The sequence below is a fragment of the Fragaria vesca genome, linkage group LG2 (assembly GCF_000184155.1).
Source record: "Fragaria vesca subsp. vesca linkage group LG2, FraVesHawaii_1.0, whole genome shotgun sequence".
Classification (NCBI taxonomy): Eukaryota; Viridiplantae; Streptophyta; class Magnoliopsida; order Rosales; family Rosaceae; genus Fragaria; species Fragaria vesca.
In genome coordinates this window covers 13,602,928-13,611,345 of record NC_020492.1, presented here as the reverse complement: position 1 = coordinate 13,611,345, position 8,418 = coordinate 13,602,928, and positions in this window count along the sequence as shown.

Genomic DNA, 8,418 nt, shown 5'->3' with positions numbered 1-8,418 from the left:
GCTAAAGAAATGATAGGAGCAGAGACACTGGCTTTGGAAGAAGAAATAGAGAGTACCTATCAAATAGTAAAATCTTCATTAACACTAATGTGTTTAATCATACGTAGCACCTGTCACCTGAGCACATTTCACCATGACAGCTGAGTATCCTTTATATGGAAAATAAAAGGATCAAAGTAATACCAGGTTCCTAATGGCAAATGCATTATGCATACATTGACTTGCTTGAAGTTTGCAAGTTTCAACATATAAGACGACACAGAAACATGTATCAATTGTATTCTGCCAAAGATTTCAAGCAACGAAAACGAAACAAGGATAAACAAATGAACAGCATGACAAGCAAGCTTCTATTGACATGCATTTTATCAGAACACAATTCGGGAAGTAACATCAAAACCAGAAGCTCAACATGAATTAAACAGGAGCAACATGGCTCCGTAGTCATACATATATAAATATATAGTGTTAATCAAGCTAGGAATAAAATTCTTACAGAAACTTTGAACTTTTGTATGAAAAGAACAATTGGAATGAGGCCACTCGGAAGCTAATGATTTTAAAATTGATTCAGGTTTCAAAGAAACTGATACACACTCCACCCTTCACACGCTACTTTCCTCTCCTTTTAGTGATTTGAAAGAAGAGTGTGGGGTGATTATACAAGGTCAGTAGTTTGGTCTTTTTGGAGAACATGTATTTCGGTAAGATAGCAAAGACAAACACAGAGCATCAGAGATATAGCTAAAAAATCTAGATTTTAGAAGCTAAGCAAACAAAAGAAATCATAGATGAAGAAGAAGATGGAATTCAAGAAAATCATACACCGGAGGAAAATTTGAAGAAATGGAGTCCAAAGCAACATGCATGTAAAAAAGGATGAATGAAGTAAAACAAGAAGCTTTAAGATTTACCCTGTATCGGTATTCGTTCAGTTCAGAAAGTGGAGTTGTAGAATCAGCCCAGTTTATAAGAGGATACCATATATGAGGTCCACGAACCTTTTGGTCTCCAGGAATTTTCGGCTACAGAAAGACGTGAGAGCAGAAAGTGGGTTAATACAGATCTTTGATTGCATTAGAGGATTATAGCTTCACGAATGAGGAAGTGAAGTCAGAATTGCTACAACTTAGAAGTCAGAAGTCAGCAGTCAGAACAACCGTCTGGATTTGCTACATACAAATAATACAGGGGTGTGTCTGCTATTTGTTTTCTTGACACTGGCTAGAACGGCAGCCCCTCAAGCCATACTCAGAAACCGCAAAATAGACTGGGGTGACACCGAGCCTAAACCTTACGGTGTAAACACATCCTAAAATGTTATTAGGTGTCTCTACACAACTTATGTATTATAATAAATATCATTTAACAAATAGTGTAACATTGATCACTCCATTTGCTTTACAACTTTGGCGACATACCGGAAAGATAATGCTCATGCAGAGTCATAAGTGCATATTTCTATCAGTTTTCCCATCATGTTGCCACTGAATCATTTTACTAGTGACACTAAGTTTTATCTTGCCACTAGAAGACTGCGACAATTTGACGAAGCATGGAACTCGTCGCCTACCCAGAACAAACATCGTACGCAAGACGCGCAAGCCGGGCGTAGCCCACAAAACCAGATCAAATAGAGATCATGACTGATTGGAAGCAGTAAGTTACCAAAATCTAATAAAATAAATTGACATAAAGAGAAATATAAATGGGCTTAATTTCCTTAACTTGGGTTGGGCCCAAACCCAAGCCCAAACCAAAAGGAGAGGAGAGATAAGGGCTGACTGAACCGCGACCACTGCTACCACACCTCATCGGAAGCACCAGACTGCCGCCACCCACACTCTGTCGTCAAGCTCGCGTCGGACTACACCACCACGACCTTGCCAAAAACAACCTAAAGGAAGCCAGATCCAGATCGACAACGTCTCAAAGTTAGATCGGATCGACCCCACTCGGATCCAAAGCAGCCACCTCACCAGACTAGAAATCCCCCAGATCGGAGTATGCCCAGCCACCGATCCGTTATACTCCAAGCCACAATGGCAGGGCCGCCACGCTAGACAGCCTCTGCGATCTCTCCCACTCCTCACCTCAGACACCGACACCACAATCCCTCAATCAAAAGGATCGATCAAGGAACCCCACGTTAACCCAGCCCCACTCGGAGGCGACTAGTCCCCGTCCAACAAAGGCGAAAGAGCTCGCCTCCGGACATGGGGAGATCGCACTAGTTTTCAACAGGCGCGTACAAAGAGTGTTCCCAATATAACCCTTTCAGTCTCGTGCTGTATTTGTATTGTTCAATTTTTTCATTGATATTTACACTCTTATTTTGCCATCCACACTCCTCCTTATTTTTTTTTTTAAAAAGGGGGCCAGTCGATCCATAAAAAGTTAAAATTGTTATAAGCTAGATAATTTACCCTAAGAGGGCTACAACAAGATTGAGTCATTCTTAGGTGACCTATATTAATCTAAAACCACAATGCAAGCTAAACACGGTCACCTAAATGTTGTAACAATTTATCCAAATGATAACAAAAATAAGGAAACTAGAGATAATATATAGTCCCCTGAGCATACTAGGAGATAAACCAGAACCAAACCAAATCTCCCCTACCTTATTTCACCATGCGAGATCAAGCATAGATCGCAAGAGGAAAGAAATCCTTCGTAATCATCGTTGTCTTCCAAGTAAGAGTAGAAGACTCAAAAGCCTCATTAATTCTAAGGCCCAAAACCAAAACAGTAATCCTAGCAGCAAAACTCGTACAAGGCCCAAGTCCAAAGGAAAAGGCCCTAAACCCGATCTTCTGCCAGCCGTCCATGGCACCACCGTGTCACCATTGCCAGAGCGCCATCCCATATTAGAAAATATAACCCAATGCAACCCCGACCGTTTTCTAATGTCAAAAGATTTGTTCCCAGCGCAGAGACTTGAGTCTTTGCCGATGAATAAGAGATTGTTCACATGCTATCCAACAATAGTGATGCCTTCATCCCATGTAGAACCACCAGCGCTATGAAGGGGTGTGCCGCCATAGTCATCAACACAGATAAACGCCTCAAGTTCATGATCCCAACCATCAAAGTGCTTCTTAGTTTTCACCAAATAACCACATATCTTGGCTGCCAAATCACCCTTCGTGGCCTCACTCCCACACTTTCATTATGCAAGTGCAATCATATTCTTTGCCCAAGGCTCTTCCTCCCATAAATCGAACACCGAGCTCTCCACCACATAACCTGAACACTAGATCGTGTTGCAAACCAAAAAGCTATTACCAACCATAGGGCCACCGCCCTCACCATTGAACTCGTCGGCGAAGAGGAAATCACAGCAACCAAAACCATACAGACCAGTATCATACACTTAAAAATCCAATAACGACCTTGATCGACGCCGTTGGTACCTAAGTAAACCACAATAAGAAGCAGAGCCTCTGTCTTCGATGCACCACCATCAAGGAAGAGTCTTAGAAGGTCTCAAACCACAGTCTGTGCCCGAGAAGTTTTACAGCTAGGAAAAACCCTAGCAGAGCGAAAAGTCGCATTTTTTTTTTCATTACTAGCTAGATTGATACGTGACATGTACCATTACTCCTGATATCTTCTTCTAGTAAGTTAATTTGTTTTTATATATATTTTTTTAATAAAGGGTTGTTGTGACTGTCCTCTAACCTTGATTCATAAAATTTTCGAATACAAGGGGAGACATTCAGCCTAAACCCCTGATTACAACGACTTGAGATAACATTAGAAATCTTTACAATAAACATGTACCCAACTAAACACCAATTAGCAAAGAGAATTTCTCTAATGACGACTCTTTGCTTTCACAAAGCGGTGACATACTAGAAAAATCGATCAGGTTTCCAACTATGTTACCGTTGAAAAATAGATTAGACGAAACTAAGTTTAATCCTACCACTATGTTGCAATGACAATTAGCAAAGAGAATTGCTCTAAGGACGACGCTTTTCTATCACAAAGCGGTGACATATTAGAAAGATCAGGTTTCCAACTATGTTACAGTCGGAAAATAGATCAGACGAAACTAAGTTTAATCCTGCCACTGTGTTGCAACGACCATTTAATGAAGCATATAACTCGTTGCCTACCTAGGGCAACCAATTCACAATGAATACATATACCAGCACAAAGTCTATCTAGTCCTACAAGATACATGGATACCTGCAACGGCTTATTGCTCACAAGATGCGCAATAAAATTATAAACAACATAAAAATATAAAAACAATAAATTAAAAGCATGTTGGACCTAAGAGGAGAGCCCAACACTCATTACCAGCCTATATCAGGCTCATCAATTGATCTTAGGCCCAAAAGATCCAACCACGACCAAAGATTAAAATATCGGTATCGGTGTATCTATCGATAGCTTGAAAAAAGAAGATATTGGATATATCCGGGATATCCGGGAAAAAATATCGGTATTTTGGGAATTTTTTTTTCTGAAATATTTAGTTTATTAAATTTACATATAAATATTACAAACATTGTCTTCATCTACATCCAGAATGAGAATCTAGGTGGTTGAAAAGACGCATCCTGGTCCACAAAAATACATCAGAGATAAATCAAAAATTTTTTTTATAGTCATTTCTTTAATATATCGGAGATATTTGACGATATTGGAGAAATATCAGAGTTACAGTGGAAGATAAGATATTTACCCTTCTAAACATATCGGTCCTTAAAGATATCGGGAGATTTATCGGATATATCGCAGAGATTTTAATCTTTGACCACGACAGGAATCACTCAACCCGGCCAAACACAAAGTTGCATTGTCCTTCCATGCTCGCCTCTCCACCATGTCATCGTCGCCTTCGACCGTCACCAGACAGCCTCAACCCAAAAAATCGTACTAGATCTAAATTGAAACACCAAGTTGCAGGGTCAGCTAAACCAGGAAACCTCTGATCTAATCCGATCAGCCATCGAGGCCGGCTTGTAAACTTCTTAATGCAAAATGCGTTCTGATCCTGCAAATGCCCCATCCAAACATGATCGCACCTCCCATCAACTACTTAGCAAATCTTTTCAACAATGACGATATGCGTTTAGTAACATGTGTTTTGTTTTTGTACAAAAATTTTAACCAAAAAAGTAGGGCTGGGCACGGGACGAGATGAGACGAGTTTAGGCTAATCTTGTGTCATGTGTTACGTTCCTCATATTTGATCCTAGCCAATCTCGATCCAGGTCGGTAACGAAAAGGAACAAGACAAATCTAGGGCATAAAATTAGGTCCTTAATCCTCCGGTCGGTTGATTCCAACAGTCACCACATCACCTTCAAAAATCTAAACACATATCGCTCTCCACAAACATAATTTGTTACTAGACTCCCAAGCCAAACTCCCAGCTTCAGTCCTCCCTTTCACGATTGCCGAGCACAGCCAACCTCGTTCCTCAAGTTGCAACTTGCCATCCAACAGTCAAATCTACAAGTGGAACGCATATACAAAAGACAAAGGAAGGTTCGAATTGATTTTCACACCCATACAACTTTTCTAGGCTCCCATTCTTTCTTTTTTGCGCTCCATTGTACGATTATTATTCAACACATGTTACGACCGTCGTTGAAAGTTTGGAAACGATTAGCAAAAGAAGCTACAACACACTAAGAGCATTATTGTACGCGGCCTCTCCAGCCTCAGTTTCTCTTTTGCTGGACGTAATCACAACGGACCCGACACGCCCAATTCCTTCTACTAGTCACACAACTCCGGACGTGAGCATGCTAGTAGAGCCTTCCACCAGAATCTGCCTCGTTCTCAAGCGCAAATTTGATAGAGTTTGTTATTTGCGGTAAGAGAACCAAGTTTGGGGATTTAAGGTTTATTGCATCGAGCCTTATTAAGCAAAATTGAGTGGTTAAGGTATAAAATATGTGACTCATGCCGAGACGAGCCTAAACAGGTCTTAGACTTTCAGTCCCATGTCATGAGACGAGATGGGCTCCATGTTTTGAGATTTAAATCTCGTCCCATCCCGCCAATTTTCATGACGTGATTGGGTTTGGTTCAGAATTTTGGTTTTGATTTCCCTATCCTTACAAAAAAGGAAAAAGAAACTGTAAATCAGACATCAAGATCAAGTGTCTTTAGGTGTCTCAAAGCGATCTCGCTTTGAAACCTAGGGTTTCTACCTGGTGGCTGCAATCTTCCTCCATGAAGAGTGTCTGTCATGATGTTCTGTTACAAATGGCAATGACGTGGAGTTTGCTCAACGTCGATCATGTATTTACCCCTCCCCCCCCAACAGCTCATTGCGACTAGAGGTGAATTCTTCGATCGCGCTTGGTTCTTGGCGTCCTTCGATCCCTTGTGCGGATCAGCTTGTTGTTGATTTGGAAGGCCTGGTCATTGGTAGTAGCAGTGGTGCCTTCTTCGACGATATATGTGATTAGGGTGGAGTCGGACACTGCACCGGATCCTTTCAGAATTGTGGCAGCTGATTCTAGGTTTGGACTCAGTTTGATGTGCTGATCGAACCACCTGACAAGGACGGTGATGAACAACACGTGGTGATGCAGGCGGTGGGGGTTGGATATGCATTTCGGGTTGTCCGGATGGCGTTGCTGAAGATGCCGGCTACCGATGTGGAGGAACAGCTACTAGCGGCATTAGGGGCAGTGCCTGCGAACGTTGTTTTGTTGTCGGTGGGATCTGGTAATGGACCTCCGGTAGAGAGAGAGGCATGTTTGATCCGCGGCTGGGCGCCGTCAAGGATGTCTAGCGGGAGGCAGAAGCTTTAGGCTATTCGGGTCTGGAAGTGAGCTTGGGTTCTTGGGCCTAATGCTTTCAGGTATGGGGTGCTTGGCTTAGAAGAAAATTGGGCCTGGGCTTGCAACATGGGCTGCATCGGACGATTGACTATGAATTTTCTATGAAGCTATCTACAATATACTTATTGCGTGCTAGGCGAGATTAGATTTCCAGTTGAGGCTTGCTTAATTGTTGGATTGAGGTTTCCAGTTATTATTAGTATACTCTACTTCTTAAGTTTAGTCTGACATAGCTGGATTTCTCTTATGTAAGTTTTGTAAACTATAACCATCTGGTTGTTGTGATCTATTGCATTCAACTTCTATTAAAAAATAAAATTAATAGACCTCAAGATACTTGTGTCTGTGTGGTCATGTTCAATTACTTTATGCACATAAAGGGCAGTCAAACTTATATGAATTATGAAACTTGTCACTCTCTCTCATCTATTTCTCTCTAAAATCGAAACCCCTCTTCCATTTGGGTGATGAATCAACAAATCAAGGCTTTGGCGACGAAGCAACAAATCTAGGCTTTAGCGGGCGAAGCAGTAAATCAAGGTTCTGGTGGCGAAGCAATAATTGAGCTTATAGTGGCGAAGCAACAAAGCAAAGCTCCAGTGCCGAAGTAACAAATAGAGGCTCCAGCCGCCAAAGCAACAAATTGAGGCTATGGCGGCTGAGGCAAATAATCGAGGCTCCCGATATCGAAGCAACAAACTGAGGCTCTGGCGAACATAACAAGTCATTAGTTTGAGTGGCTCATTAGGTTAACTGTTGGAGCAGAGTTCCAAACTCAGCTACCTATATTTAATTTTTAGGTAAATATAGCTAACAGAAAAGCTATGACTGTTGAAGATGCTAACTGCATTCTTCTCAACATTTCTTTAAGGAAGCAAATGATGATGCTCATCGCTTAGTGCATCTTGCTAGTGCACCCATGTTGGATGAGTTTTGCGTGGATGAGACTTCTGATATTCAGGATGTACTTACTAAGAAATGAGGATGGTTGTGATCCAGCCTTATGTCGCTCTCATGACATTAACTTTCAATTGATAAGCATCTGAGAAGGTACTAATAGTATATTGGTAATTAATTTTAGGGATGTGACGCCCAAATTGAAATCCACACACCCTTTTTTATTTTTTGATAACTTCAATATTGTATTTTAGTGACTTAAACTTTGTTTTTTTATTTTTTTATTTTATGAATGTGTTAACCAAAAAAGGAAAAATGGTGTGTGCATTTCAATTTAGAGAAATTTTAAATACACACCCCTAATATCTTAATACACACTCCTTACTTAATACACTACCTATCAAGTTTTTCATTTCAATATTATACTTAATACACATCCCAAACTGTCTAAAATGCCCTTAATTTATGAAATATTCAGTTATTTAATATAATTAATATATATTTACTATTTGGTACCTCTTTTTACATATTATTTCGTCTAATTTTTGCTAGAAATTTTTGGTTATCATCGTTCAATTTATAATCAAATGATTATTGTTATATCTCAACTCTAAATCACCAATACAAGTTTTCAAAATTCACAAGAGCACAACTGTAGAAGTACAGTAGCTATTAAACATAGATAGCTAGTTATTCGATAAAA